Source organism: Alligator sinensis, unplaced genomic scaffold (genome assembly GCF_000455745.1).
Source record: "Alligator sinensis unplaced genomic scaffold, ASM45574v1 scaffold1836_1, whole genome shotgun sequence".
Lineage (NCBI taxonomy): Eukaryota > Metazoa > Chordata > Crocodylia > Alligatoridae > Alligator > Alligator sinensis.
In genome coordinates this window covers 76,014-103,798 of record NW_005843371.1, presented here as the reverse complement: position 1 = coordinate 103,798, position 27,785 = coordinate 76,014, and the positions used below count along the sequence as shown (strand labels likewise).

The following is a 27,785-nucleotide window of genomic DNA, read 5'->3' as shown; positions in this document are numbered from 1 at the left end:
TCTACAAACGAGCCGTGAAGGGCTTAAGAGGCGTGGTGATTCCCAACAGGTACCTGGCTCCACGCATGGGGGATCGTATGCTTTGTTGTTGATCTCGTTCTGCTGTAAGATAGTTAGGCTCAAGCCTTCAACACGAATCATCGTTCCCTACCTCCCATTGACGGCACAGGGCAAGCACCAGTTCTGTTTTCCATTTCCGATGCTGCATTTGTTCAGTCAGTCCAAAAGCAAGCCAAGGTCTTTCTCAGTACAACACCCAGCAACCTCCGAACTTCATAAAGCAAATGGGCAATGACGACAGTGCTGTTATCTGAGACGTGTTTTCCTATTTTGTGGCTTGGGGTGACATTTCCAGACGTGGCACAGGAATGTGGGTTCCAGCACCACAAGTGACTCCAGCCCCTAGGTGCCCCAGGAAAACTGAAGATGAAGGGGTCCTGGGTTCTTAATGTCTGGCTCCTTTTGGAAAGTGGGAGCTTTGAGATTCTGAAAATTTGAAGCATTGGGCTCTGACCATCACAGGACTTGGGCAGAGCTTGGGTGCCTGACCCACAAGAAGTGATCTGAAATATCCCCAGCCAGCAGCCGCTGACCCCCTTGGGTGCTTCCCCGCTGGATCTCAGGGAGCCGAACTCTGGCTTCTGCGCGCTGCAATGTCCCGATCCGGGGAGTGGCAGGCCGGATCTGAACTGCCCTCGAAGGCATCTCCACCTCAGCATTTTGATGTCTAACATTTAGGTTCCTTGCCCAGGGGGTTTATGCTTCCTGGGCAGCAAGTTGGGAGACTAGTGTCTCTTGAAGATGTTCCTAATGGTTTTGATGCTCAATAAAAGCAGGTGAAGGAGTGCCACATCCAGGAGGGTGTCTGGACCCCTGCTTCTCCTTGGAGCGGAGGCATCTAACCTGGAGATGCATTGTGCATCATGCATCCCTGACTTCAGCTTACAACCCAGCAGGCCTTCTGAATGAGGGGCTTTGGTGATGCAGATGGTGCCTGCCTTTGCCCAGTAGCCTGGTGTCCAGGCCGCTCACCCACGAAGCAGGAGATCTGGGTTTTAGACCCTTTTCAGTCTGCATGGATTCAAACCCAGGTCTCCCACTTCCTAGGAAATGGCCTGGCTAGGTTACGTGCTAGGCTGGGGAGGGGGCTCTTGCCTCTCCTGCGCAGCCAAGAGTACAAGGTTCATGGGGTACGAAGGGGAATAAGCTAGAGAGCTGAACTCTGCAGCCCAGGGAGGAGGCACTGTTCTAGATGGGAGTCCTGTGCTGTGGCCACTGTTAACTATTTGCCTGTTGAATGTAAAAGGGCTGCTATTTTCATAAGGACCCGGGAACCCCGCAGGGTCCATTAAAGACCTCGACTTTTTGTTTCATCCAAGAAACTGCACCTGTTGCACAACACTCAGGTGAGCGGGAAAAGTCCCACCTCCTGAATTACCCTGGCACTCGCCCCAGCACCTACACGGGGCCTTAAAGATCTCCTCTCCAGAGGCTGAGTTTGCTGAATCAAAGGGGATCAGAGCAACAGAAGGTTTAGCCTGGACAGCCTGTCCCTTCATCTTCTGCAGTTCCTGGGGTTGGGTTTCTCTTACCGAGGACAGAACACATTGCATGCGGCATTTGCCACACGTGCAACGACCTTCATAAGGCTGCAAAGCAACCAGATGGCAAATCGGTTCCTGCTAATCAAGGAGGGGTCGTAGGAACTGCCAAACTCTGGATAACTCCCCATGGGAATGTACGCTCCCAGGAGCGCCTGGGTCGGTGCGGCAAAGCAAGAGAAAGATCCCTGAAACAAGGGGTGAGCAGAGAACAACCAGAGAGCACTGACTCCCTGCAAGCCCCTTCCAGGCTTTTATGCTGGGTGCCTTAGCTGTTTAAAGATCAGTACAAAACCTGTGTGGCAGACACTGAAGAGAACAGTCTTTGCGCCCGGGGAATGGACGCAGGGCTGTTCTTCAGCTATTTCGGAGAAGTCGATACCAATTCCACAGAAGGGCAGTGTTATAATGAGGCCCCATCCTTCATGGAAACCATTAAACAGTGTCTGAAACGTGCCACTTCCCTTTGATTTTATGCCTCTTATTTAAACTGCACTGAACCGTAACCATTCATGCCAATGAGGTTTGTCATCCGGTTCCCGGGAGGTGGCTCTGGGAGGCTGAGCGGGTCCGAGACACCCGTGTGCCCCTGGCTGAGTGGAGCAGGCGGGCATGACTCCCCCCCGCTTCCATTACATTTGGTGCTGTGCTCAAACCCTGGGAGCCGGGAAGCTGCTTGCCTGTGCCGTGCGCTCTCAAGGGGCGCCTGTGAGGAGCTCCATTAGGATGCTGAACTTCCTGTCTCGCCGTTAATAGGCTCTGTCTCGTTCGGGGTAATCCACCTGGCTCCGTATACGCGCGTGGAAGGCAGTGGCAGGTCTGCTTCCGTTTGGGCAGATGGGTCGGAGAATGCAGACTGCGATGTGCTTTCAGCCTGGCGCCCTGGGGAACGGGGCTGCGCTGCTTCCATTTATATTAATCGCTGACATTATGCAGGCAGAAAGCACACGGGACAGCATGCGCAAAGGAGAAGGGGGAGCAGGATCCCCCTGCCACGCTGCCGAGCCGCCCTGGACTGCAGGAAAGGGGGAGCAAGAGCGAGCATGGCAGAACCGGGCCCAGCAAACAACCACGTCAGCCCTTCTCACCCCTGTCCTTCATCCACTATTGCACTGCTGCAGTCTGCAGCACGGTTCCTTCCCTCATTCATATGATGCTCCAATATTTCACTAAGGGTGGTCTACACAAAGAGGCCAGGAAGGCAGGTTGTTTCCTGTAAGGGCTTTCTCCAAAGGCTGGGCAGTGGGTTGTCACTGTTCAAAATAGTGCCAGCGTTACCCTGGGCTTCTTTCTTGACTCTGCATCTGCTGCTGAAGGTGAGATGATGCATGCAATCTCTTTGGGACAGGGACCATCTCTGGCAGGGGTTTGTACAGGGCTTAGCACAGTGAGGACCAGACCTAAAGACACTATTGCAATACGGGGATAATAATGCCACCTGAATGGAGCAATGAAGAATTCACTCCCTAGTGCACATCTCCAGTGTCTACTTCCAGTGCATCTCCAACAAGTGCTTTGCTGGGGACAAGGCAACTGAAGCAGCTTTACTGGTAATGAAGCCTTCATTTCCTTAGCATAAAGGAACATATTAAAATGGGATCTGCCAGACACGATTAAAACAGTGGTCCAGGGATACTCAACCAGGGTGTTGCGGCACCCTGGGGTGCTGCGAGATCCTATGAAGAGCGCCCCAGAGAAAGGAGCAAGAACCACTGCAGTGGCCAGATACAGAATACACTGTCCAGAGGGAGCCTCCGTTGGAGGAGCTCGTGCCTCACAGAATGGAAGCAAAAATACCTTTGCTAATACTTGGGGATGCTCTGATACATATAAATGCCTATTTTCCTCAGCCTATCCAAGCCGGTTGCCACAACAGAATCTAGCTGCAAGGAGTTCTGTGGAGTCATCAGGAATTAAATAAAACAGTATGTCCTTCTTTCATTTTAAAGTGAATGCCTTCGAGTTTTGTTCCATGCCCCTGCTTTTTTTCTTTTATCAGAGAGAGGATAAATAGACAGAGGAGTCGATGCAGAACAGGTTTAGCCAGACATGCCGGTTTATAAATTTGCAGCTTAAAAAATTCCGAGGAGCTATTTATTCCTCTTGATTTCAGTCTTTAAAAAATCATAACCAGTTCTGATACCGCACTCTGGCCTTTTATAAATGAAAGGGGTTTTTGTATTCCATAAGTCAGTCCACTTTGTATACGCTTGCTAGGCGCCGTGTTCAGCTAGCTTAGTATTCTGCACAAAAAAGTAGTGACAAAGCCTGTAATACAGAACATGATACAGAAAACCCTCGGTACGCTGTACAAGTGTGAATTTTGCAAACCTGAGGCAAAAGGTGCAAAGTTCAGGCGGGAGGTTTTTGCCTTTAGCCCATGCTAAGGAGCTGTGCTAAGACTCAGATCCTACAAACCACTTCCTCGCTCTCAGTCCTGCTTTACTGGCACACTAACCAGAGGAACCACGTTACATAGGCCCCGGGGATTTGATGAGCTGGGAGGACAAAGGGAAATCGGTTTTTTGTGACATAATAGGTCTTTTTCCATCTTTGGGTCCCAGGAAATGAGGTGGTCAGAGATGTTTGACTCCTTGCTGCCCCGTCGATGGATGGGAGCACTCCAGAGGCTGAGGACTGCGTGCATCCCCTGATGAATTGCTACCTGGGTCTGCCCCGCAAGGAGCAGCGCATGTACAGTGCACAGTGAATAAAATCCACCTGTCTGGTCACATTCTGCTGAATGATCAATGGAGTCTGGAGCGAGGAGGGGAAAGGAATGAAATGCTGACGGCAACTCCTAGCCCCAACTTTCACTTTACTGCTGTAATTGAGTGCAGGCGTATTAGCATGGGTTCTGCCAGCAGGAAAACCGTCACTCACTTCCCCTCTGACAGAGGCCATTTGTCAAGCAGAACTGCGTCACGTCTGGAACAGATTTCAGGGCCCGTTTGCCCCTCCATTATTCACTGTGATGGGAGCTGTGTGCGCACCGAGTGTGGGTGTACGGTGAGCAGAGGAAAACAACCCCTCTGTGCTCCGCTGCTGCAGCGATCAAAGCAGCCCATCGTGGGAGCTGCATTCTCGCACGGGAGCTGGAAAATGCCTCGCGCTCCTGGAGAGACTGGCCTTTGCACTTCTGGAGCCAGGTGGCATAGGACGTGGAGGAAAATCGGGTTGTTCCCAGGCTGCTCTGCTCCACGCACCTGGGGAATATGGACTGACATTTATATGCCACAAAGGACAGCCCTGATTATCCCAAATACCTCTTCCTTGCACCAGACGTGCGTACCCATTTTCAGTGAAGTTTCGAATAAGTGAGGTTCCCAGTTGGGCCAGTTCAGCCAGCTTCTGTGTTTCTACCTAAAGCCCCTCGGTTCGGCTGACCCAAGGAGCTTTGGGGAAACCAGCCGGCTATGTATAAATGTAGGAAGTGACCCATAAGAGCAAGCTTGTATAGCTGCGCCCAGAGCTCCCTGCTGTACCAGGGCTGCAAACAGACAGATACCTTCAGAAAATGTCAGCTGCATTTCCTCATGCCTTGCTGAACTCTCGCTGTCATTTTGTCCCCTTGGACTGCTCACAGCCAGGCTGCTTTACATCACTAGAAGGGTCTGGCCAGTCTCAAGCTGCCCTCTGATGTGGGGGACACAAAAGCCATGCCTGCATCCATTAGCAACACCAAGGGTCCGGGCCTCCGCTTCTAATTAAACAGCTAGTGCAACAAATAATTAATGCTTTACATACTGAGCAGTACAGGATGTGTCCACACAACACTGTTCACTCCCATGCAGATCTCCAAGATAGCTCCCAACAGCCGAACTCAGGGACCAGGACCAGTAGGGCTGGGGTGGCATGGTGTTCTGCCCAGGCTAACCAGCCCTGTGGGGAAGCGGGGTATATTCATCCCCGCTTCATGTTCCTCCCAAGTGCTGCCCGGAGAGGCCTTCTCACCGCCAGTCTGATTATACTGTTTGTGCTCCTCGGTAGGAAGGTGTGGCACAACTTTCAGGCAGCAGAACGATAAAGGCTCTATTGCCTTTAGATCACGCTGACTTACGAGCAGTGGACAGCCATGATATCCCTTCACCTTACTTTGCAGCACCTGTGCCTATGGCTTGCAAGTGTGTCTATCATGATAGGATCTAGGCAACACCAATAACAGCTCCGGTGCGTGAGGACCTTTACTGGAAGACATCCTCCTCTGCTTTTTCCTCTTAGATGTTGGATTAGAAGCTGGAGGTTTTTGTCTTTACTAACCAGGAGATACTACAAATAATATACATCAGATTATTTCCACTTTTGTGAATGGTGGATGAGACCTCAGCATTATACTATAGCCAAATACATTTAGTTTACAATTGTTCAGTCCCAACAGCATTTTTCCTTCCCCAAATGATACATTTCTAAAGAGATTTCTTTGGCTATTTTTAAATTACATTAGGGAAACCCTTTCCCCACCACCCAGAGGAGGAAAGTTCAAGTGGATGGAGGTGTTACATTATTTGCGCACACACGACTGAGAAGTTCAACACGCCCCAAACCCTGCAGACTTTTATTCCATAATTCAGAACTGAACTCTGCTGCCTGCCTGCCCCATTTTAAAAAGCGACAAAAAACCCAAAGCGATTTCATTCGAAACCAATTTCTGCAAGTGCATACTCATGGTTTTTGTCTCAAATTTAATAAAGTTTTTGGAGACACCCAGTTGCTTGGCCCAGCTCTACTGCGGCATTATGAAGTTTAAAAAAAAGAAAAGTCCACTAGATGCACACTAACTCCAGCTTTGTCTTCATCTCAAATGCCAGACACCTAACAGTGCAATAATAATCATCTATCAGGTAAAGAGATTTGACATCAGTATGTGCCTCAAAATTGGTATGCAATGGATCCTGATGTTGCATAAGGAAACATTCAAGCCCAGCAATGCGTGTAAGAGAGTATAACTTAACATGTGTTTTACCAGGGTAAGGGATGCGCGTGCTGTATAAACCTGCTCACTCCCAAGGTTTATAGGAAACATTCCCAGCCTTCAGCTATAAAGGTGATGACACCGTGCCTATTCATATCAAAGCGCTTGAGCAGAGCTTTGGATAGCTGGGTTTGCACTGCACGGACATTTAGCTAATCTTACGTACTTCCACAAGCCTAAAATATGGGCTGCATGATAGCAATATGAGCTAAGGTATATGCTTTACAGCCTATAAAAGATTTGTACTTAATTTACTCTACAAAGGTTATAGTTGTGTGAGATTTTAATTTCCTGGCTAGTAAGCAGCGCTGCTGTCTGGACTATCTGTGCTACTGGACCGTTATATCACCCTCCGCTAGCTGAAAGCAAACAGATAACAGAGGCTCTACTTGACACGGGTTGACTTTGTTTGAAGTACCTTTTCTTTTTGAGCAGAACTTCAGACCTTTCCTTCTCCCTACACTGACTGCAGGCACCTTAAGTGACCGTCGTGGACCTATTTGAGATCCTGCGTATAAAGACAAGACTGCAGACCCGTTACATATCCGATGCATTCAGTCACCCTCAATGCAGAACTCCTGTCACCTGTGGATTTTTGTTCCACAGCCCTTAGCAGTGAATAGCAGTCTGTACTTAATACAAGGAAAAGAGAGGGAGTAATCCAACCAGAACCGATTAGCATGCCTCCCAGCTGAACGGATGCTCATCACGTTCCAACCCTCTGACAACTACCCATTTAGGTAGCAACACCTAAGGTGCTTTCCCTGCTAAAGGACTAAGTTCACTGTTTAACTGTCAGAGTGCAGCCCCACTCTTACATATTTTAGTAGCTGGAGCAGAGCTGTTGGAGTATACTTTCACTAGAAGGATTTACTGTGAACCTTTGGCAAGAGAGCAGGCTAAGAAGGGCCTGGGGTGTTGTGTTACTGCTATTCTGCTTATCAGCCTGAATCCGAGGTACTTGGGAGCAGTGGCAACTCAACTACAAAGCCTTTATGCATGGTAAACCTATTCCTTTAACAGGATTACCATTTTGATCTCTTTGTTAGAGAGGTTTCCATTGTCTGGGCCTCTGACAAATGGTCCCAAAGCTCATTTAGTTATTTAATATGGTTATGATGAACCAATCTGCTGATTAAACTCTCATTAATTAGGTGGTGGCAGCCACAGCAGCTTGGGTGGGAGGGATGAAAGCAAGGTGCAGGGGCAAGGTGACCCCCAGGAACAGCTTGGGGTAACAGCCAAAATTTTACCAGTTTTACTGACGTGGTTAGACACCCCCTTTCTGGTCTTGGCTGCTCTTCCTAGAGAGCATGAGTAGAGGGCTGGAGCTACAGTTCATATGGGAGAGCCACGGGGATGCTGAGAACAGTCTCAGAGCACGCAGACTATTCTCATTTGAATAGTCTCCTGGCAGTAGCTCTCCCAGTGCGGAGGAGGAGGCACTGCCTGTTGCCCCTGAGGGACAGGAACGTGGTTCTTGCAGCAGAAGCAGCCGGACCTGTGCCTTAGTTTTCTCTGGCTTTGTCCCACGCTGCACCCAGAAGAGGAGCAGAAGGGTCTGGGGTTGGGGTCTGGCCAGATGCTGCATGCTCCCACTCTGGATTTTGCTTCAGAAGGAGAAAAACTGAGCCCGGGCCAGGAGTATCTGAAGAGATGAGAGCTGTGCCTTGTCCTCAAAGAGACCGGGCTCACCTACCTCTTCTGTCCCTTGGGAGCTCCCTTTGGGAATCTCAGGGAGTAAAGTGGGGATTGAAAACGAAATCCCTCTGCTCCTTCCTGCTTAGTGTCTGCATTGCAGCTGCAAGCTAGGGACGCCAGCTGGAAGCCCTGGGGAGACCTGCTAGAGCTGGCTGCAAGGGGAGTCTGGTGGCTCAGCTCCTCAGCTTGTGGCTGCTGGTGTGAGCTCTTCCGCTGCCCTCCCAGTGCTGGTCTCCTGGCGGAGGTAGGATGGGCACCTGCTTGCTTTAGACCTGCCTTTTCTCTGCTGCCTGCCTCCTTTCCTGGTTGTGGGAGCTGGGGGTGAGGCTACTCCTGAGACTGAGGAGGAACTACCCTCAGCCCCCAGCTGACCCTCCATGAAGGTACTTGCTCCGTACAGAAGCCTTGCCTTTGCTCTGTTCTTTCTCGGCCTCACGTGCTGACGGCGTATGGGCAGCAGCGGTGACGTACACTTCAGAAGGGGAAGTGGAGCTTTGGGGAAGGTCCCCAAAAGAAAAATGCACCCCCGAGTCACTCCAGGGAAGCAGATGGCCACGAGGGAGCCAAACTGCCAGCCAGAATGGTGAAAAGCACACCTTTCCCATCAAAAAGAGCTGCAGCAGGGAAGGGTCAGCCAGCTGCGAGATGAGGCATGTCCCTGCTGCCAGGGGCCCAGCTGCAGGTGCAGCAAAGCACCTTCAGAGCAGGGCGAAGAGCAAACTGGGCCTCTCCTGCAGAGACCAGAATTGCAGACAGGCACGGTCACCTGCAGCTCTGATGTCCAAGGTGGGAACGTGGGGTTTTACTGGTATTTACTGCAAAGAGGCTTTAGAGGATGCACATAATTCCTCATCCTGTTGTCCCGTGTGCGTCACGGGACTGAGGAACAGTGCACACAGGTGAGCTGTCCTAATGCAGGCCAGGCCGGCTGCCGGAGAGCGCCCCGAGGGCACTGCTGCACCAGAGGTTAGCGCTGCCTGGAAAATGAATGCTCGCACTCTTGGACAGAGCAGAACAGATGCTGAAGCACGGCTGGTCCCCCTAAGAAGGTGCAACGTTGGGGGACTCCACATCTCCTCTCCACTGTAAAATTAAGACTGGAGGGGATTTTTGAAACAGCAGGCGGGGGGGATTTTTGAATATGCTTCCCAGCAGCAGGCTGGCTTCACGGGGGCACGCGTGAGAGTACCCAGAACTGGCAGAGTCCCTGCTATCCGACCCACTCATCTCAGCCACCCAGCGAGGCAGAAATTCTGGCAGCCTGACATGCCTGCCTCCCTCTTCCTCCTTCTGGCTGGCTGCATTCATCGAAGAGGGGGAAAAAACCAACCTGTATTTGCTCAGCCCTTAGCTAAGACTTGTCAGGTGTGTGCCCCTGCTGTGCTGGGCACTGTGCACACACATGCAGCTCTTGCCCAAGGGAACTTGTGAGTGTAAGGACCGACCTGGCTGAGGCACATTCGTGTTTCAGCTGGGAGCTGGATGGAGGTGGGGGGAGCTGATAAAGTGAGAGTGGGAAAGAAGAAGAGGAGCTGCCAGAGTGCATCCCTGCCTACCCAGAGCCAGTGAGCAAGGGGTCCCTGCGCAGCACAAATGGTGCACAGGAGGGCTTTTCCCTCCCCTGAGACATTTAAGGCATATGGGTAGGGAGAGGAGCCTCCAAGACGCCATGTTTTAGTTAGGGCATGCTTCTTGTTGGCTCTGGTTTCACTGCAAATCACTTTTATTATAAGATAACCAGCTTTGCTCTTATGTGCCGACAGGGAAAGCGGGAGGACGGTGAGGAGGCCAGGGTGCACGAGAAGGAGGCAGCTGGCCGGCTCGCCCCCCTGCAGCCTCCCCAGGGAAAGCTGCAGCTTCTCCATCCTCTGCCCAGAAGCTTCCCGTTTCCGCTCCCTGCAGAAGCCTGTGTTACACAAAGCCCAGGCAGACAAAAGGCTTTGACAGAAAATTTCCACTCGGCTCTGCAGGCAGGAAGCTATCCCAGCTGGGCAGGGCGGCATGGGAAGGCAGGCGCGAGCAGGATACGGGGAAGGAGGGTCCTACAACGGGGACAAGTGGGGAGCGAGGGCTTTGCCAAAGAAGAGAGCGGGAGCCAAGCACCAGCTCCACGCAAGGTGGGGAGATGCTCTGAAAAGGGACCGGAGAGGCGACTTGCTGAGAAACATCTTCTGTTTTCAGAAAGGCTGGCTTCCTCTGCTTCAAAGTTATTTTCTATCAAAGATGCTTAATTCCCATTGTAAAGCCAAAGTGGCCAGGCCTGGTAACGGCAAACATGGCCTTTCACCAGTCCTTATTTCTTTCTATTAGATTATCGGCAACTTTAGAGATATTGCACATTAATGGGATGGGAAGTAAAGGGAACGGGATTATCTAATGCGGAGATGACCTTAGTAGGGAGCACTATTGGAAATGGGCTGGGAAGGGGCGAGAGCAGGAGCAAGAGCATTTCCTTCCCCGGGGAACTCAGGCAAACGCAGGGAAGATGCAACAGCAATGCCTTTCCCCTCTGCTTAGCAGCCCTCTCAGGACGCAGACCCTTTTTCATGCACAATATGCTACCGAAAGCTCTGGCCCTGCTGAGCACCAAATGGAAAATATCTTAATATTCATATTTCCCTGGGCAAAGGGAGAGTTTCCCTCCCGTGAATCTGGCACAACGAGGAGGGGAGAGAAACAAACAGGGAGAGAAGAGAAGAGGGTAGCAGAAAAATGCTCTGTGCTTTCAACAGCTCTGTGCGCCTGGAACAGCTGCAACCGCGAGGTGAAAGGAAGGGCAGTGACAGGCTTCGGGGAATAACAACCTTTTACTTATCTCCAGCTCCGCACCAGCAAAAGGGCAGCCAGAGCCCAAGGGGCTGATGGCGTCTGAGCCTTCGGAGCTGGGGGGCCCCGACGGGTTTCTGCACCCTGGGAGAGAGACACTGCGCATCTGCATCCTTTAAACATCTCTCGTCTGGAGGAGAGAACTGCAATGCTTTGACAGCCTGGAGCAGGATGTAGCAGGGCTGGTCGCTGGGAGAGGGAGCTCCAGCATGCTTAGCGCACAGAGGTATTATGCAGGGCTAGACAGAAAAATAACTCGAGCTGGCATTTCTCTCTCCCATGTATCCACTCCCCATGTGTCCTCAGGTGACACTGGCTCCCTTTGCCAACAAGGACAAGTCTTAACTCCTACCGGCCCTGCAGGAGCCCGTACGCTCATCGGTGCACCAGACAGACGGTGGTCTGCCCGCCTCGACAGACCCAAGCGCAAAGCCTTCATTATGGGTGATGGAGGGAGAGACGGGTTTGATTCCCAGATCCCGGGTAGAGCGTGCAGCATCAGAAATAAGGAAAAATGATCTTTTCGCCCATAAAAGGAGCCAATCTAGTGTGATGATAATAAATCCGTGCCTCTCCTCCCCCTGACTATCTCTACAGTCCTGTTTTAGTTTGTGGCCACACTTTGAAGTGGAACGGGTTCTGCCACTTCACGCCGATTCAGTCCCCCTGCAGGACCACGGCTTTGGAGGTGAGATTCAGATCCTAATCAACGACGACACGTTTTCTGTGCCAGGCCAAAAAAGCACTGCGGGGACCCTGGCAGGTGTAATGTGGGTCTTAATGGACCTGTCGTACTCTGGCCAGCTATGGAGGAATAAGTCGCTGCAGTAAGGAACAAGGGGTTCTCTTGCTGTAGTGCAAATGCTGACACAATCGTGGAGGGGCTCTCTCACCCCTCAACACCTATTTGGCTGGCCCTGGGAAACCAGGGTTTGGAGTTGCTGCCGACCCCGCAGCCCAGCTGGCTGACTGCGTTGGTATTGCCGGCACTGACAGTCGGATCAAAAGATACCTGCAGGTCACACCATACGTTTAGCACCCTGCAAAATCATTAACCCTCCATGCTTTATATTTACAAGTGACCCCGACATGTCTCCAGTTGGATTTCCTGAGAAGGTGTACAAGAATATGTTTGCACAGCATAAACACCCCCTCCCTCCCCCCCCAAAACCCCCCAACAAACAACAAAAAACCTCCCTTCTCTGTGCCCCAGAGAAAGCCCAGGTGAAATACCCTCTGCAGGTAGGTTGGGTCAAGAGAAGTGAGGAAAAGTGAGTTTGTGGGCTCTCTGCTGAGAACAACCTGCCCCGGAGCGTGGCTGGAGATGACTGGTCTCAACAGCTGAGAAACGGCTGACCCACACGTTGGACTTTTAGGTGAGGAAGAGGCACGTAGGACCACGTATGCAGGGTTTTAGACCCTATTGTTCCTGCATAACTTGCCTGACTTCCCATGGGAAAGGCGCCTAAACCCTTAATAACAGGAAAACCATGACTAGTGACTGCGTGAGGGAAGAAGAGGAGGGAGGGGACCAGAGCATGTGCCACCCTGCTCGAGCTGGCCCGCTGGGCAGCCAGGAAGGGGAGAGAAGAGACCTGGGGCCAGAAGAACAAGCCAGAGGCAGTGAGATGGGAAGGGGGTGGAGAGCTGGGGTCTGGCCCCTGCTCCAGGCCCAGGGGTTTTCTTGAACTCTGCATTTAATCACCATTGGATAAAAGGCGCAGAACGGGTCCAGGGGCCGTTCCCTGCCAGGGCAGTGCCCATTTCACTGCCAAGCTCCCTCTGCCATGTTCTCCTCTGGGCTCCACACATCTTTCCCTTCGTCGGGGGAAACACAGCAGCAGGGTGGAGAGTGCTCTAAAATGCCCGGCGAGGCTTGGGGTTTAGGGCACTTTGGTGGGAAAAGGCAGATGCAGGTTCAAACCCTCTCTGAGCACGAGGAGCCTAGGACACAGGTCTCCCATGCCCTGGGCAAGTGCTCTAACCACTAGGCAGTGGGGCTAAAGGGTGGGAGGGACCCCCTGACTTGCATGGAGTTACATGCCTCCTCAAGACATGCCTAAGAGGCCCATAAGTGCCACTTCTGCAGCTAACTTCAGTCATGTCTGTGCTCCTTCCCAACTGAAGGGTGGAGCTGGCTTTGGGATACCATGTGGGATTTGGGATTTCAAATTTAAACAAATCCTTGAGATCTTCCCCAAAACCAACTGGCCATGCCCGAAGATCCTGGAGCACAGGACCCGTGCCATCCCAGTGGAGCACAACCGGGTTTCTACTCGGGAAAAGATGAAGCTGGAGTTGCCTTCAAGTGCACACAAGGCAGAGTTGTCAAAGTCAACAAGGATCCCCAGTAGGAAATCAGGACTTGCCAACAACTGCCCTGTTATTCCACCTGCGATGCTGCCGCTTCTTAGATCAGGGCTTTGAATGCTGCAGCCTCTCCGCGACTGCTGGCAAGTGCCAGCTCCAATGCTGCCTGCTAGATCTGCCACCCAGCGCAAGAGTAAATAGGTCAATTCAAATGAGAACGCATAATAAGTACCCCTTTGATTCTCCCTTTTAAGTCCCTGTGTATTGTTGGGCTCTGCGTAATTTCTTTGGATGCTTTATTCTGTGATGTCCCATTGGACTAGAGAGCTGCCTGCAAGGTTGGGAAAGTAGCATTTTTTTGTTTTATCTTGTGTTTGAAAAGTTTTAGAATTATTCTATAACCTTGCTAGATATAACATAAGCCTTTCAAAGCTGCTCTTTGTTCAAGACTCCAACACCATGAAAGAGATTTGTTTTCCCCTTGGCTATAGGCTCCATTTAGGAGTTTGCTATAGACCAATAATTATATTTTTCCCATGGGAATTTCCACATATCTGATGGAGCCTCGAGAAGGTGCCTGTTACCCCTTCCGCCCTTGCTCTGAATTCCTTATCAAGAGACCCAAACAATGTTCTTCAAAGCTATTAGAGTAGTAGACCTCACCACCCTCCAGGGATGTTAGATGGATTTTAACTTCCTTTGGCTTAAAATCAATCCTTCTTGTCCTCTGCCTTGAATTGACAGGATGCAGGTGTGCAACACAGACATTGCAAAAGCCTCTTGTCCTGTGCAGTGGACTCAGCCACCTTTCTATAGCTTGGTCACTTATTTAACTCTCTGTCAGGACCTCGGAGGCTCAAACCCAGGTTTTCTAGGCGTGTGGGCAGAGGCCCAGGCTACAGTGCCACCAAGCAGCAAACCTGGTGCTGGACACAGCCCAGCCTGGTCCTTCCCGTGCGCTTCCCCATGTGATCCAAGGAAACCAATGGAAGGCACAAGCTCTGGATGGGAAGGCTATAAAATCCTCCCGCTTGGCCTGGGGGATTGTCCTGGCAGCAGTGTTGGTAGTCTGGTTACTTGGGTGCCTCCAGCCTTGCTCTAGCTTCATTCCTGCCTCACCTCTGTCTTGGATCCCAGGACCTTGGTCCTGCCTACCCTGGATTCCCTACCTCCTGGCCTGGCCTTGACCATGGACCCAACGCAGCCTCCAATGTGCTATCTAAGACTCATGTTGATACCAGGTGCTCTGACCCTGGGCTTGCTTTTGAACCCTGATCCCCCATGTCCAGGCCGTACCTGTGACGCTATTCTGAGCCACCTTCTTGGCTTCCTCCTTTGACTTGTTTAATTCTTCATTACGTGCTGTGCATATGCTTGTCTGCGTAAGTCCTGTGCAATGATCAGATTAGGGCATACAGTCTTTTCTGGCAGGATCCCTTTAAAAATCTAAATCACTGCAGAAACCCAATCTGTGCCAATCTCCGAGACTTAAATACCTTTAACAAGGCAACATGAATCAGTGCCACAGCCCATTAAGAGATCCTATTGCCCGAAGGAAACAAAGCTCCAATACATGACAACTGCACAGTTGTTACGTCCGTGTTTGGGGCTCTTGCTCATCAGTCATTTGTCTGACTCACTCGCTGCATTTGAGTTTCTCCTTCCCTTCCGAGTTTTCTTTGTAATGCTCTGCGTTGGGTGAAGTAGAGGGGTGTGGACCTTGAACAGCCTGTGCACATCACAAGATTACTCAGCATTTAAAGACATTAGGAAGTACTAGGTAACACCACCCTAAGGAAAGGTATCCTGTTGAAAGAAGCACATTCTGCTCTCTGGGGCACGCTCAAGGCTCCCTGAAGTTAGCGGAAGGTTAAATTTAGCTTTAAAGTGGTCGGGAATTAGATCACTTTACAAACACGGGAAGCAGGAGGGAGCCAGCCACAGTAAGCAACAGATCAAGGTTTAAAAACAACAGCACTGAAGTTGCAGGGGTAAGCGGAGGAACCCACTATGCTATGAGAGCGGACGTGGTGGTTTGGGCAGGGGACCGGGAGGCAGAGGTCTGTTGGGTGTTACTCCCAGCTCTCCTGTCCCATGTGATCTCAGATGAATTGCAAACGTCATGCCTGTCAGCCACACAAGGTCTTCTAGCTACCCCTGAGAAAATAACTAGCTGGAACTTAATGGGGCTTTTAAAAATAATCAATTAGAAAGAAAAGGAGACCTGAGAAATAACTAGAGTTGGAAGGCAGGCTGAGCTTGGAGGCTGCCGTTCTTCTGGAAAATAAAGCAGGCCTTCCACCGTGCATCAGGAAAAGCGTTCAGTCGATTGGCATTGAGGGAAATGAAGAAGTTCACTTTTGCTTCCTGCTTCTTAATCAACCCCCTCAGTTAACCTGGCAAGAGAAGCCAGCTCCAAAGGGATCCGAGCGCGCTCATGTTTTGTCCCCAAGTGTAAGAAAAGCTCCTGAAATTCAGCTGTTCATTAGCTCAGCCTAAAATAAACCTGCGGGTCACCGCAGAGGTCCCCACTGGTAAAGCTGTCCCAGACGCAGCACTCCTGCAATCCCGGTGCCCTGGGAGCTCAGGGCTGACCCAGAAGGTCCAAGGACTGGCCGGCTGCATAATGAAGTACTCTATCCTCACCTGAACCTGCTTAAATATGTAATGAAGTAGGGGAGTGAAACAGGCTGAGGCAAAATGCCCAGTAGGTGCTGCAGGCAGCTTATTGCCAACTCAGCTCTCACTCGAGAGAGGCAGCACGGCCAAGACACTGGCTCCACACGTGATAACACGCAGGGAACTGAAGAAGTGTCACGTGAACTGGCCCTTTCTCCCTCTTTAATCCTCTGTCAAATTCCTTCTGGACCTCTCCTCTGCTGGGATGCTGACCATGTCCTACCACCTGGCCATAAGAAGCTGATACTGTCCTTTTCCCCCTTTACTTACTTATTTCAGACACTGCCCCTCACCCTTGCTCACCTGCACTGGGTTCAACACCCAGCCCCAAATGAGGCAGAGAGCAGATTTCAACCCGGGTCTTCCCAATACCTTTCTGACTGGGGTCCCACCAGCCAGACGATCAGGCAGTCAGGGCAAGCTGCTTTCGGGAACGGTCTGCTGAGCCATTGAGAGTGAGCCCTGGGCCGGGTGTGGAGGACACCTGAGTTTCAGGCCCTGCTTTAGCAAATGTTTAAATGTTAAGGTTATTCCAAGTGGACCAGACCAATGGGGCACGGAAGTCCCATAGCCCAGAAAACCCCACGGCCCTGTGGTTATGGCCCTTTCGTGGGTGGAAGCAGAGGTGGGCTGAACTGCCCCTGCACAGAGGAAAGAATAAAACCTGGACTCAGAGTGAGTGCTACGACCATGGAGCTACTGGACAAAAAGGGGATGGATACAACCGCTTCTTGTCCAGCAGTTTTGTGATTCATGCCTCTCCACCCCCAGTTTTGTTTTTTGCAACTGGAAACGTTCATCAGCTTGGACCAGATTTTGCAGACACGTTCAGAGTGACCAACGCTGCAGCTCGGGTGGGTTTCCTAGCCCATGAAAACAACTCACTAAGCATTACTGGGCGTGCTTACCTGCCAAAGGACTTGCTTGTCCTGAAAAGTTAACGAGAAAAGGAAATCTGTTTGGATGGTAAATGATAAAAAGCCACCCAAATTGTGAACTCTTGTTCCCAATACCTGAAAGCATCACCTAAATATTAAAAAAAAACCTTGTTCAAGGTCTGTTTATATCCCAGTGTCATTTAATACAGCAGACTTTGCATCTCTGGCTCGCACTGCCTTGTTTGTACTTCAGGCTCCTTCTTGCACATCTAGTGCCACAGCCTGCCACAAACCCGTGTTTGAAAAGTCTGCTTTTCCTGCTTTCAGGCTCAGAACTGAAGAGAGAGAGATTCAGTTTCCTTTCACAGAACCAGAGACAATGAGGGTGGAAGGGAGCTCAGGAGGTCATGTCTAGTCCACCCCCTGCTCCAAGCAGGACCAACCCTGACTACAGCATCCTTGTGTACCCGGGTCTTCAAAACCTCCAAGGATGGAGACTGCACCACCTCTGTGGGTAACCTGCTCCAGTGCTTTACCAGCCTCCTAGTCAGAAAGTTTTCCCTAATATCCAACCTCAACTTCCCTTGCTGCAGCTTGAGCCCATTGCTCCTTGTCCTGCCATCTGCCCCCACTGAGACCAGCCCGGCTCCATCCTCTTTGCAGCCCCCCTGCAGGGAGGTGAAGGCTGCTATTCAATCCCCCTCGGTCTTCTCTTCTCTTTCTGCGACACTGCGCCCCTACGCTGCCGGCATCACACATGAGCTCACCTTGCAGCAAAGAGGCTGCCAACAGCAGGAAGCTCAGAATACCCAGTGTGATTAAAGACTATTTTCAAATCCACCATGTAGTTTATTCATGGCAGGAAGTGCTCTCTACTTGGTGCATTTCCGAATGCCAAGTCAGAGGGGGAGGACTGCAGCATTCCTCCCAAAGATGTCAGTGCTTTCTAACTTATTTGTATCAATTGTATCCAAGTGAACAAAAATTGCTACCAGGGAGACTGGATAAAGCAGCAATTACTTTAAATGTAAAGCAGGAGGGAATGAGGTTAAAACTAAATGCGGATGCAAGCAAAAGATGAGGCCTTTATGTATACAAGGGGAATGCTTTCAAGCACCGGGAGGGTTCATTTCTATCATGCTATGAGCAGTAGTTCTTTACAACATGAGATTTCCCCGTTCCAGATCCTTAAGATGAGGGCATGGAGCTGTGATGTGCGCTCCTCTCCTCCTGCATGAAGGTTTCAATTCCATCAGCTTCAGATGCCTTGTCTGTCTTTATCTTCTCGATATGCTTTATCTGCTTGACGGCTTTCCTCGCCTCGTCAAGGGTTGGAGGGATTCCAGGATCGTCTCTGACTGGGCGTTGCAGGATGGAGCTGACTCTGGTCAACAATTATGATCTTCAAAATGCTCCTTCCAATGGGCATTGATGGCTCCCCTTCCCTGGATCAGGTCTCCTCCAACCTCTTTGAGGTTAAGATGGGAATTAAGCAAGGCTGCATCGTTGTTCCAACACTGTTTTCTATTCCTTACCATGATGCTACGTCTGACCACTCGGAGTGGAGCTAAACTACCAAGTGGATGGCAAGCTGTTTAATCTCAGCTGACTCTGAGCCAAAATCAAGACCACCCCGGCCTTAATCATCGAGCTCCGGTACGCTGATGCTGTCGTCTGTGCTCTACTTGGAAGCGGATCCTCAGGCAGTTGTCAACGTCTTTACCAAGGCATGCAAGAAAATGGGACTGACGCATTCAGAAGACGAAGGTCCTCCATTAGCAAGCTGTTAATGAGCAGTCTCTAGCTCGGGTAATTCAGATTTATGATGAGACTGGGGAACGTTGAGTGTTCCCATAGCCTGAAAGCCATGTCTTGCAGAAGGCTGACATGGACAGACAAATCCAACATCACCTTAAAAGTGTAAGTGCAGCCTTCAGGTGCTGGAGGAAATGGGTGTCTGAAGACTGCAACATCAGACTGATAACCAAGCTCATGGTTTATCAGGCAGTCATGACCCTCACCTTACTCTATGGAGCTGAGATGTGGACAACATACAGAAGACACCTCAAGTTATTGGAGAATACTATCAATGCTGCCTGAGGAAAATCCTTCAAATCTAGTGGGAAGACAGATGCACCAACATTAGCATCCTCTCGCAAGCAAACACCACAAGCATCAAGGCAATGAGCATCCAACATCAACTTTGCTGGACCAGCCACGTCATCCAGATGTCCAACTCCAGACTCCTGAAGCAAGTTTTACTCTTCTAGCTCAGTCAAGGCATAAGCTCAAGAGGAGGGCTACGTCCTCAAGGCCAACTTGAAAAAAATGTAACATCAACATCAAGTCATGGGAAACTATCACCCAGGACTGCCCCAAATGGAGGAAGAGTCTGCTGCAAGGATCTTAGTACTTTGAAACCTTACAAAGGCAACAGGAGATGGAAAAGCGGGAGCAGCAGAAACAGCATGCTGTGGACCGAATCAAAAATCCAGAGTCGCCTGCCCTGCGCGGAAACACGTGCCTGAGCTGCAGCAGTCTGTCGATCCCAGATTGGTCTCATCAGCCATCTCTGGACCCACAGATAAGACAATCATGGAAGACAATCATCTTCGACTGCGAGGGATGACAATACGGGAGCCCAGATGAGCTGAATCAAAATCAATGCTGGCTCTTCTCTGACTAGGGAGCACCACGAAGAAATCCCCCAGGCATGGGAGGTAGGGGGTCAGCTGTAGGCAGCAGAAGAGGTATGCAGAGCCTTAAAGGTAAGGACAAATAATATGACAGATGTTGAGAGTGGGAGAGATGTAGCAAAGGGCCTGAAGAGCAGGAGTGAGGAGTTGCGGGGGTGGAAGGGTCTGGATTTTAACTGCACTACTTTGTACAGATTATAGGTGGGTGGTAGGGAAGGGGACGGAGATAGTTATATGAGAAGCAAGGAAAGCCGACGCACAGACCAGGATTTTTGCCACTGGGACAGAACAAGGGGTAGGCTTTAAAACAACTGTGGCTATTTTCTGGTTTCAGTGGGGCAGCAGCAGGATGCTTTTGTATTCTGAGTGAGCTCCTATGTCCATGTGCTCGCCTCCCAACCCTAAAATACCCGAGTCGAATTTGGAGGGAAGAGGAGATGAATGCTGTCCATCACAGGGACCTTTTCTAAACAATTCCTTAAAAGCAGGAAATGCCCTCGAGGCTGTAATTTTATATAGGAACTTGCTCTATTTTACCTTATTGAAGAAAAGATTTGAGCGGTAACTTGCCTACAGGTGTGTGCCCAGGGTGAAGAAGGCTGAGCTCAGTCAGGTAGCACACCAAGGCAGAGAGCAGTCCAATGGCTGGAAGCTGAAGCTACAGAGTCAACCAGGCCTGTTTTTTAAACTAACCCTTGAGCAGGTCACCAAGGAATAGGATGGGATCTGCACCCATTGAGGCCTGGAGAGCAACGTGGGATAACTTTCTGCCAGGTGAACTGCAGTCCAGTCAGGTGTTACTGGCGCTGGCTCAGGGATGGCGAGGTGAATGACCACGGCCTGTGGCAGACTACATGACAGTTATGGCTGGAAGTGGCCACGAAATCTGTAAATCTATTTTCAAGATGTAAGACACATTCAAAAGATACCAGAGCGCTGCTTAAACACACCCAGCAGGGAGCAGGCAGCTGGAATCACTGTGCCCGTGCAGCACAGGTCCAGCTGTTCTTCACGAATCCTCTGCAGAACATTTTGCAGGGCAAAACAGACCCCGGAGAGATGGGACGGAGAAACGGGGGCGCTGTTCTGCACTAACTCAGGGAGGTTAATGCTCTGCTGAGTGCACGGCGCTTGCTCGGCCCTAGGTGAAAGTCAGAAGCTGAAGAAGTGGCAACACAGGGTTGGAGAATGAGGAGGAAGGGGAAAACCCCTCCCAGGGAATGAGCCAGACGTGTAACAAGAACGGCACCTGCTGTTGAAGGAGTACTTTTAGTACGAACGCTGCAGTTCATTTTGGTACACGTGTGCCAGAAGTCCCACCTGCAGTCTTCCCACGGTCTGTACCGGTGACTTTTTGAAGAGGATGTCCTATCGGCTGGTAGCAGGAGCCCAGGGGCCACAATGGACTAAGCTGTTTCTACTGCATGTTTGGCAACGGGTTTGATAAGGCTTTCTGATGTTCTCTCCCAGACTAGCATTTTATTTTTTTTATTATTTCTTCTTGTTCTGATTGGATAGAGGTGCATCAAGGAAGCAGTTGGGCCCAATATCTGACTGTGATGTCTGATGCCTATGCATGACACCAGAAATGCCTTCACCAGCAGAAGCTCTTCTAACATGACCAATATAATCATTCAGATCTCTCCCGAGGAGGGCGATTAACAGCTTGAGAAACTGAATCAGAGACCGTCCGAAGATTGCAGTGGGCTTCACAGCTTTTAGCAAATCTTGTTGCTGTAAATATTCGGCATCTAGAAAACGCTTTGTTTTCTCCCAACGGGGCCCTGCTTCGATAAACAGGAGGCCAGCCGGAAAGGGAGCAGAGCTTCGTGAAATTTGCAGTCCTGAAGGAGAGCAGCCGGAGGACTCTGCTTGCAGTGCCATAAAACGACTGCAGAGACCATGGGCTGGTTCTGCCAGGGGTGAAGCACGTCAGCATCCCAGTCGTGCTTCCTCTTACTTCAGTCCAGGGCTCAGAGGGCGTCTACACTGCACCCTTGGCATGCCCCAGGTGTGATGAACCTGAGCAAGCCCACCCACCCACTCCTGCCCCCTGCCAAACCTGGGAACGAGGCAGTGAAGCTGCTCAAGGGACACCAGCGTGCTCTCCCTGGTTGCTCTCAGGCATGGCAGAGGCTACGATCTGGACAGCAGCCAGGAGGAGATGTCCCAGGGTGGCTTCACTGCTGCGCTGCTGGATTTGGAGCACACAAGCAGGAGTGTCCCTCTCAGATAGTCCACAGATGCAGGGCAGACAGCTGGGACAGCTGACTACAGCCTGCTCACGTGCCAAGTCCCTTCTTGCCTCTTGCTTGGCTGCTCTGTTTCTTCTGCTGGAGCGTCTCCAAAAAGCAATCATGAGATTGTTTTAAGCCATGGGCAATGTGTTTTCCCACCGCCCGTTCTCTGAAACAACTGATTCCTCTTCTGAAACCTTCAGAAACATTCAGCCTGGGGCAGACCATGAATGGCTGAGGTGTGGGAGCGGAATAAAGCCAGTGCAAGCGGGGTCTGCGGCAGGAAGGGTAGGGAAGCTGATGTTCTCGACAACCCCGGCTTTGCTCTGCTCAAACTGCCAGGACTTGTTCTGTCCCTGTTCATGGGTCTTTTCTAGTTTACTCTCCTCTCTTCCCACTCTGACTCCTGCTCCTACCTCAAATCCATCTGTCTCGATAAAAAGCTTGCTAGGACCCTCGTCCCAGCTCTTCATTCTGACTAGTCTTCCCCAGCGTCTTGCTCCTTCACCCTAGAAGCAGAAGCTTGGACAGCCTCTCGTGATTTAGCCCCACTTAGGCATGTCTCTCTTCTACCGCTCCAGCTAACTATGCCAGTTCTGCTTCCTGCTTCTCTGCTGTGCCGCAGGCCCCGTCCGTGACTTGTCCCGGGCTGCCTGGTTTAGCAAAACTAAACCAAACTCGTATTCTCTTCCAAGCTGGGCGATGCCAGGCATATGGAGAACTGGCAGAGCTACTAGTTATTCAAGAGACTTCCTAGCACTTCTCCATGTCATCCTTTGAGTCTTCTCCTGAACCTTGTAAGCACCCCGAGGTCAGGACTGTCACCTCCGTACAGCACTCGGAGCCCCTGACCTTCGGCTTCACCCACGACTATAATGCAAATAAAGAATTACAAACGGCCCCATACGAGGAAGGGTTGCATGCCACTGTGCTTCGACTTTTTGTAACCATAGTTAATTTATACTTTGCCTTCTTTTCCTGCCCTCTCTAGATCCGTAGGCTCCTCAGAGAGGACAGGAAGATTTTTAGCGTGCCACCAGGATCCTCTTGGCCTGGAAACGGCAGCGAAGAGCCATGAACCACAGTGCACTTGCACTGGCAAATACCTGTCCGCTGACAAGTGCGTATTATTTGTATTTAATACAGTACTTATCTGCGGACCCAGCGCTTCAGCACCGAGACACTATACAGCAGGCTGCAAACCCTCGCGGCTACTCGCTGAACATGGAAACTTGTAGAGAAGACAAAGGAAGAGCCCAGACCACTGAGCAGTCAGAACAAATTGGATCAGCTGTCAGGTAGGCACAGAGCAAGTCTCCTCATTAATGAATCCAGTGCAAGGGCAAAATGCCAATGGGATGATACAGTCTGCAGATGCTGTGGCCTGTTCTGGAGCAGTTCACACCAGCGAGACGGTGTCTGTACATATACATATACATATACATAGTCAGAACTCTTGTGGTAGAAGCAATATCTTTTATTAGACCAACAAAATGAAAAAAGATTTTTTTCATTTGCAAGCTTTTGGGCTCACATGCCCTTCCTCAGGCAAAGGAGAGTGCAAAGATTGTAAAATTTCTCCCAGGTAGAAATGAAATTCATGCCCAGGAGAACTAGAGGATGGTGTAAGTTCTCCCAGGTGGGAAAGTTCATTTTATGCAAATTAGGCTCGAATAAAAGTTGGAGCAGTCTATTTACCTCAAAGGTGTGTGATGGCAAGCAGGATGCTGAATTCTGCCTCTTTCTTGTTAAGTTGTGTTATGCACATGGCCGTGCACATGCACTGCCTACTACAGAGCAGGAAGACTAGGGTGCTCTCAGCTGAGGCACCATGGACTGAAAGAAGGAAAATTCTCTCCTCAACACAACCACAGCTGCCCCTTCCAAGGTCAAAGTCAAATTGCACTGGTGCACAGCACCTCTGCGGATAATACTCTGGTGGACCCTTCAGAAGCACAGCACTCACAACATGGAAAAAATAAGAAAAGGTAAATTATACCCCATGCCTTGTACTCTCCTGCGTCCTCCTTCTGCAGCGCTGCAGAGTTTAGGCTTGGGGTGGGGGGGGTATTACGTTCTTGACTGAGACTTTCAACAGGCTCTCCACTAGAGGATTTGCAACCTTTGCTTTGCTACCCTACCTGTTTCACAGATCGGAGAGTGCAGAGTAAGGCAGCTGCCCAAAGTCACTTAGTGAATCAGGGGCAGGGACACAAATGGAGCCCAGAATTCCTGACATCCAGTCCTCTGCTTTAAGACAGACTACCCATGTAGATCCCCTTGGCAAATACTTATTTTTGGCTTTTCTCATGAATTTTTAAGACATTTATATATAGTCAGGAACACCACGCTTATCTCACTAGCTTCTAATCCAAATCAGTAGCTTCACTCCTGGATCGTAAAACCTGCACCTCCTTTCTCACTGATCTCATCCAACTGCCCTCCCACCTGCCAGTCCCGTTCTTCCAATCTGGGCCTTTCAGATTCCCAATAAATCAGTCTCCTCTTGACCCTGACAGCAAACCGGGCTCCCATGCTGCCTAAACTACAACCAGTTTGCAAAATGCCCTGCATCTCCACCACTTAGCCCCTCGCTTACTAGAGTGTCAGCCTCTTCCCTCCTGTAAACACTCCCAGGTAGAAATGAGGTACTGTGCAGAGAGGATGCTCCAGTAAACTAACTGTATGCACAATTTCTGTTACAAATGGAAAGGGTAATCGCACATGAAATAATGTTTAAATAAATTCCTTTCCTCCCTGGGAGACCTCTGAGTGGGAGGCTGCGCTTCTGTCATTGCCAAGAAAATCAATAGCGGTGCTATACTATTGATGTGCCCCTGCTTCCCCATTATTCATTCTCCCACTACACAGGACAGACTGTTAAAGGAAATGGGAACTCCCAAGGGAGGAAAAGGGCTTTATGCACTTAAGGTAATGATGTCACTTGAGGTCTCAATGTAAATGCATATGGACATGGAGATCTACAGTGTTATTAATAGAGCTGGCACCTTGGGAGCCAGCTAAGGAGTCTTCTTTTAAAAAATGCTTTTCTAATCCATCTACAGAGCTTCTTCCCAGAAACAACAGCTGCTCTACCTAATTAGCATTAATCGCCCTGTTACGGCAGAACAATTGGGAATAGTTCCCTACTTGAGGAGCTGACAAAAGGATACGCTAATGGTATTGATTGTCCAGCCATTGACAGCCTTTGCTTGTTGTTCTGTTTTCTGTATGGAACATCTAAAAGACACCAGCCTCCGCCGTATAAAGTAGGAGGCAAAGAGGCATCATGGAAAATGAACTATGCACAGCAGGACTGTACAGATCCTTTCTGTACTGTTCAGCTCTGTGCAAGAAGCTTGACTCATGTGTAACAGTCAGGGGTGTCCACTACTAGGGACTACATATCCCAGCATGCATTTCTCTACCACGCCCCCAGAAGAGACGGGCCAGGTAGGGGATCTGCAGGCTGAACCTCCATGCTACAGATCCAGGCTGCTGTGATCAGCCCTCGCTTTGCATAACGTAGCTGCAGGTCTCAAGTGCCTGGCAATCTGCCATGGTAACCAGCAGCTCAGCTGAATTTGGACCCCAGTCCTCAGTCATTAAACCCAGGCCTGTGCAAAGACAGAAACAGCCGTCTGTGAGTGGGCTGTTTCTTTGAACACTGTTACTGCTGGGGTTATGGTGTGGTGCACTCTGCAACCGCTCAGTGGAGGGGCTTTACAGCAAACCCAGCAGTATTACATTTTCTTAGAAAAATAAATTGGCTCCTGAAATGAAGGATCAACAGGAAGGTAGAAAGGCAGGCAACCCTTCCTGGGGACTGGAGATGCATCTGCAATGATTAAGTTTGGGGTTAGGAATGTGTGGATTTAGTTTTCTTGAACCCTGGAGCCTCTCTCATTCTCAACTAATATTGACTGCTCCCCCTCCAGGACCTCTCCTTCCAGGCAGCGGAGCAATGTGATATCTGTCATAAATCAGTGGCACTCAAGAGGTAGGACAGCAGGAGTTAAACACTGTTGTGTGCGCTCTCAGCTTACCCGCTTTCTCCTTGGGGATCATTTCCTCAGTTAACACTGATCTTCACCAGGAATGTAAACCCGTCCATAAACCCCGCTCTCAACGTCTGGTTGCATTCCAGTGCCTCGGGGATATAACATGCTCCATCACCCCATGCAACGGGAATTCTGCATTCATCTCTTAAATCACCAGCAGAGTCAACTGCTCTAAGGTTGCAAGCAGATGTCATATGTATCCTGGGACAAACCATTTTATCCTAGGGCAAAGTGCAAACATACAGATGTCCATTGTTCCAGGGTAAATCCTAAAAAACAGTTTCCCTGATAAGGTAGTAACAGTTTACCCTGGGGTACTGCAAAGCGCATCTGTACAGTTATCCTATGATTGTGTCATTGAATCAATGGCAGAAGAGCAGCACTGGAGTCAGCAGCTCACTAAACCCTGATGAGACGGGCAATGTGTGTATGTGCTAATCCCAGGACATTTTTGTTGTGGGACAAACACAGGCACACCTTATCCAGGGACAAATGCAATGCCTGTTCCTAGCCTGAATCAATACTTTATTCCAGTTTCGACTCTTGGCTGTTGGCTAACTGATGTTAATGTGATAGTCGGCACACACTGAGTGGGAAGGGCCGTTGGTGTTTGGAAGGAGACGTACTTAATCAGCATCTCTGTATGGCAGTGCTTCCGCACCTTTTCCTTGGCATGACCCCATTTCTGACCCCATTTCCACAGCATGGCCCCTTCCTCCTAACCCGCAGTCTCACACACCCTGCTCAGGTGCCCCTCACTCCCTACCCACAGCCCCCCCACTGAAAAGATAGGAGAGCGCAGGGACCTGGGGGGCATTTATGCCTAGACTATTAAAATCCCTGGGCTCTAGGACAGGAGCAGCCCGGGTGGAAGAGATGTGCTCCCAAAGTGAACCATGCCTTCTCTTCATGAGAAATCTCCTGCAATGCAGTCTTTAGTAGGAAGATGCTGGTACTCTATTAATTCATGGAACATCTCTCCTGCTCCTAACCCGAGGACAGCTCCTTGCTTTGTGAAGCAAGGAACATTTCTGGCTCTGTTGGGAGATTACATAATCAGACTGCTGTAGCTTGCATCAAAGGCTGCTCTGTGATACTTGCTTCTCCTTATGGGGCTATCTAGTAGGGCTGTGCAAAGCTTCAGTAGCTGATTTGATTCGGAGGAGATTTGGCCCGATTCGGGGACCGAATCTCTGAATCTGAATAGAATCAGGAGACCAAGTAAAAGCTCCAAATAGATTTGAAGCATATGAATCGATTCGGAAAAGTTTTGGAAAAAGATTCAGCTGACTTGGAGATTTGGCCATAGACTAAACAGGCAGATGCCATCTGGCACCAGCAGGTAAGTCTGTTGGGGTTGGGGGAGGGAAGGACTGCGGCTGGGACAAGCTGCCCAGCCAGGGTGGGAGGCACATTACTTGGAGAGGGGGACAGGGGAGTGCGGCAGCGCTGGAAGCGGGGGCTCTGCTGGTTCGATTTGCCTGGGAGCTGGGGCGGCTCTACGTCAGCTGGAGCCCCGCATGGCTCAGCCCGTGGCCCCAGCTCCCAGACAGTGCGCAGTGCCCTGACAAGCCACACTGCACCTGCACCATGGGTGCCAAGTTGGGGGGGGGGGGCGATCCCTGCTGCCCCCCACTGCCCCACGCAGCACTGCCACCAGCGCCCAGAGGCCCCAATTGTTGCTCCTGTAGCCAGTGAATGCGGGGCTTTTTTACTTACGTATTAATTTTTTTTAAAGTGCCAGGAGGCTGGGCCGGGTGGGGGATGGGGCGAGGCAGGGCAGCCATGGGGGCTTCTCCCACGGATTCCCCCGCCTGGGGAGGG

At 50.5% G+C, this 27,785-nt stretch overlaps 1 protein-coding gene and 1 long non-coding RNA gene across 3 annotated transcripts in view; one reads left to right on the top strand and one right to left on the bottom strand.

Annotated features, from left to right (window-relative positions):
• Nucleotides 1-4,472, top strand: part of LOC112548649 — a 54,309-nt gene extending 49,837 nt beyond the window's left edge. Inside the window, exon 5 of the long non-coding RNA XR_003092302.1 lies at nucleotides 4,166-4,472. This is a non-coding gene — a long non-coding RNA (uncharacterized LOC112548649). The remainder of the gene's footprint in view (nucleotides 1-4,165) is intronic.
• FAM219A (family with sequence similarity 219 member A) overlaps nucleotides 1-27,785 on the bottom strand; it is a 48,917-nt gene that overhangs the window by 13,291 nt on the left and 7,841 nt on the right. The window lies entirely within an intron of this gene.